The following is a 4779-nucleotide window of genomic DNA, read 5'->3' on the forward strand; positions in this document are numbered from 1 at the left end:
GCTTAATGTGTACTATTTCCTAGCTTAGTTACGTACAAGTGGGATTTTATTATAAGCAGTAAGCGGGACATATAAAACCACTATTCCCCCATAGATCTCTACAGTTAGGCCCAACCTTTTGGGCCTGAACAGCCAAATATCAAGAAGCAAACCACAGGATGTGTGGCACAGTCAGGGGAGGGAGCACTGAAGAAGGATGTGGCTGTAATTTGCTGAGGTCTCCGTGCTGCAGAGCCGTCCATGTCAGATTGCCTTGGGTTGAGTGAGGACTTGAGCTGTTCATGAGTGGCCTTTGGCTCAAGGGCCATAGGTTTACCACCCGTCGTCTAACCCATTTGAGTGCAAACCCCAGGGCATTGCTGTGGTCTGTCAGTTGATAACCTGTGTGAAGTTTCTAAAGAACAAATCTGCACCTGCATAGGCAGAGGAAGCCAATGGGTAGCCACCAGATTCACCAGTGTCACATCGAGACTTTGGAGGTGAGCCAAATGCCCCACTACATTATATTCACTCATCTAGGCAATCCACTAGTTAGATTTTTTTTTTCATGCAAATTAAAACCATTACAGTTCAGTACTTAAATGCCAATAAAAATGAAAAAAATTGAGAACTGTCTCAAGAAAATCAGGAACCCATTAATAAAAACAGAGTGAAAGAATAGGACCCTGAGGCCAGATTTAAAGAGATGCAACTCCCTTATGCCACAATATTTTCAGCTGCCAGAAGTCATCATGGTGAATGTCTTCCTGCTTGCGGCACCTCAACTGACAATGTTACAGGCACAAGACGAACTCTTTGGGGTCGCCTCTTTGCTCTCCACCTGGTATCACACATTGAGCAAAAGGTCAACCACGCTGGCCTGTAGATAGTTAGATGCCAATATCTGAACACACTGGTGTCAGGCAAAGTTGTCTATGTCTGCAAAACCAAGGATACAAGTTGTGTATGTAGTGTACTGAAAATAGCTACATCCAGTAACTATAGGGATTTTCATCATGCAGAACATACAGGGCTGGATTGGGTCAGATAGACATGCCAGCCTCCTGAGAACGCTCCCTAGGAATGGCTGTTCACCTAGGTTGGAAAGCCCCCTGCTCACCCAAGACCAGGACTCACATCTGTGCGGACACACTGTCACTCTATTGCTGAAACACTCTGCTACTGATTTAGGGCCTGCTGGTGCCCTTGTAGGAACCAGTATCAGACTTGACTGGACTGACTCAAGCTACCTGGTAAAGGCCTGGTGGTTGGAGGCCTGGGCACAGGGCATGCAGAGAGTGAGAGCAGCTCAGTCCTGGCTGGGGTAGGGTGGATTACACCGAAGGCATGCAGCAAACACTGCCTTGCTGAAGGAGAGGAAAATGTTAGTGTCCTGCTCACTGAGAGGAACTTACCTCAGCTGAACTGCCAAAGATGAGAAAAACAAGGCATGGGCCCGTTCGTAAATGTCTCCTTCAGCGTGACTCGTGCTGTCATCGCCATCTGCCTGGTCTCTGCGCTAATGGCTTCATTTTGACGAGCTGGATGACTCACGTTGTTCCCAGGCCCTGCCGCCCCGCTTGGATCGGTGGCTGGTTTCCATCTCCTTCACGAGGAAAGTACCGCGCGCCGAGAGCACAGAGCATCCTCTCCTCGGAGTACTTACTCGGAGTATATTTGGCAACCAAACAGTAGGGATAAGTGTGTCAGAAGCGTCTTTTGAACTATTTTTAGGCTGTACAAATGTAGCAGCCATTTCTCTCGCAGCCAGTTAGAGAAGTGCCCTTGTTTTTGTTTTTTTTTCTTTAATGCAATAATGCTTTTTAGTACTGATGTTCCTAACATTAAGCTGTACCAAGTAAACATGCATATATTTATATACATATCAACTACATACCTATAAACGCCACACATACATGTAAACAAGTATCTATTGAATACAGAAAACATTCACCCTCTCTACTTTGCCCCGTAAACACACAAGCAAGTCTCCTCATTTCCCATTGTCGTGCATTAGGCCCAGCCCAGCAACATGTAATGCGTCTTTCTGACTCCACTGGGATTTCCCGATGCTGGGAATGCTGTTGAAGATGCTCTGTCCCCTTCTGGATTAAGTGTGCTGGGTAGCTTATATTTTGATATTGACAATGAATCAGATCCTCATCTTGAGAGCCCTTTTCCACACAGTGCCTATGATGACCCCTGGCACCAAGAATTTAAACCAGAGTTTCTCTCCCTGTGCTGGGGATGTGATCAATAGAGTAGACAGCTGTTCTGTGCATCCTCTGCACAACTCCAGTGCTGTGACTCCCAAAGCCAGTGTTGAACCCTGAGACAAGCCAAGCAGACTCCTGAAGTTCCTCTCTCTTGTCCCTGGTGACCAGCCACCAGGTTACCTCATGGCTGAAAGAAAGTACAGGCTCCTAAAGCCAGTGACTTAAAAACTGTAGACAGCCTTAAACATACTTAGCCTAGTACTGAATAGGGGAAAATGTCTCCTTCTATATCTCAGTGATAAAAAAGTATTAATAGGAATAGTGAAAACCTAGCTTTAACCTTTCAGTCATAAGGTTCAAGAAGCTCTAGAAAACGTGCATCATCATTGTCCCCAGCTTATGGATAAAGGCACTGAGGCACAGGAAAGTGAAACAACATGTCCCAGAGCTACTTAAGCTGTGTCTAAAGTGTATAAACTAGAGCTGAGATGTGCCATAGGTAGGACACTGCCTTGTCTCCCAGCACAGGTAAGTGGGGATGTCTTTGGTTGGTTCAGTAAAGCTCTCTGAATTCTTCTCCCAGAAGAAAACACTTTTTTTTTTTTTTTTTTTTTTCCTACTAGAAACATTGTAGAATATCTATCACAGAATATTTTGCTTTAAAAAGAAGAAGAAAAAAAAAACAACAATGGGTTTTCTCAGTAAAATCATTCTGCTAAAATACAAGCCACAGAGCACAGCAGGAGTTTTAAGGAGGACAATTATTTTTCAGACACCTTCCAATATTTTCTGGTTTTTAATGAAGAACATTCCTCTCTGCCTGTAAACAGACTGTAACTAATGGAAAAGCATTCTATGTATGTTGCTTACAAGCAACAATTTTCTCAGCTTTTGTTCTGAACGTTTTTAAAGTACCTCTTAGCCATTTTGCAACACTATGCAAAACAGAAAAAAATTATGAATGACTGCTACAACACCAATGAGAATCTCAGGGTCCTGCAGGTCACAAGCAAGGAAATGCTAGCCAGCCAATCCTGCTGTCCTCAGTGGTTATTGATGCTCCTGAATTAATGTTTTACTGACTTGCTATTTATTCACAGAGTGAATTTGCCTGGAGCCGGAGCCAGCTTAATCTGAAAAAAGAAGTTGTTGGGCCTCCCGCTGGGTTTGAAAGCAAAGAAGTTTACTGATTCCTTTGGCTAACTAGAAATCATTTTGCTTTATAATCTCAGGGCTCGTGGCATTCACCGATCTATCTTTCCAAAAACACATCCAGGGAGTGCACAGAATGCACAATAAGTCCCTGGAAGAGGAATTCATGATTCACAAGCAAAATCTGATGTCTCGCATGAGATGAGACAGAACCTCACCCCCAGCCCCCTCATATCCTGCACTGCAGATGCCTGCCTGTAAAGAAAAGCTACATGCTTAAAAGACTATCCTGCTTTTTGCTCTTCAAGCTTTTATACCATGTCAATGAAGCCATGACAGTTACCTCAGTTGATGCTCTGGGATAAGAAGCCTGGGGCACACAGCGAGGAGACAGCTGGGTACATTTTGTTGCTGAGGGAAACAGCTTCTGAGAGCAGTTCAAGAACTTCTTTTGTGCAGTGATGGATGTGTTCATCCACAAAAGCCTGTGAAAAGGATGTGCCAGAATGAGAACTAGGAAAACTCTGTACTATTTGTCCTGTGTGTACAGTCCTGCAGACTTCACACTGACAGGTCTATCCTTTGTTGGAAAGAATGAACGATGTAAAGGAATGGCTGGAAGTATAGAAAAAAAAATAGAAAAAAAAAAAATAAGAACCAGAAAGTGAAGGAAATCGTCCAAAACAACAGAGTAAGACATGATGAAACAGGTAACCCAGCAGAGCAGAGGGATGCTTCAGAAGACAACATGAGCTGGAGAAGAGTCAAAGAAACTTCTGGCAGAAGTTTAAAATTGCATGAGGATGACTCTGAGGCCATGGTAGAGAATATCATAACTCCTGTGAAGAAGGCCTTGAGCAACTTTACACTGAAAGCAGCTGTAGGAGCCTCTGGAGCATGAAGTGGGAGAAAGGAAAGCCTGTGTTGTCCAGCAGCAGCCATGAGGTGGGCCAGTGCCCATGGGGACAAGAGGGCAGCAGGGGATGGCTCAAGGCCAGCCCTCACCCATGGCCACCGTGACCCAGGGCTGGGCAGGCTAACAGGGGTGTGAGGGGATGAGCAGCAGGGAGCATCCCAGGAACAAGAAGCACCACTCAGTGAGGGGAAGTGTGAAGAGGGACAGCCCCAGGCACCAGGACATGCTGGGGGGCACACAGCTGGAAAGCAGCTCTGCAGAAGAGGTCCTGGTGGATGCCAAGTTGAACATTAATCAGCAATGTGACCCTGCTGCTAAGAAGGCCAACAGTGTCTTGAGCTGCATTAGGCAAAGTGTTGCCAGCAGGAGGAGCGAGGTGATCCTTCCCCTCAGCACTGGCAAGGCCACCACTGGAGGGCTGTGTCCAGACCTGGGCTCCTCAGTCCAAGAGAAACATGGATGCTGTAGTGGGTTTACGTGGCAAGGGTTTACTGCATCCCGTGGGTGGGACCCCAC

This window comes from Aythya fuligula, chromosome 1, assembly GCF_009819795.1.
Source record: "Aythya fuligula isolate bAytFul2 chromosome 1, bAytFul2.pri, whole genome shotgun sequence".
Lineage (NCBI taxonomy): Eukaryota > Metazoa > Chordata > Aves > Anseriformes > Anatidae > Aythya > Aythya fuligula.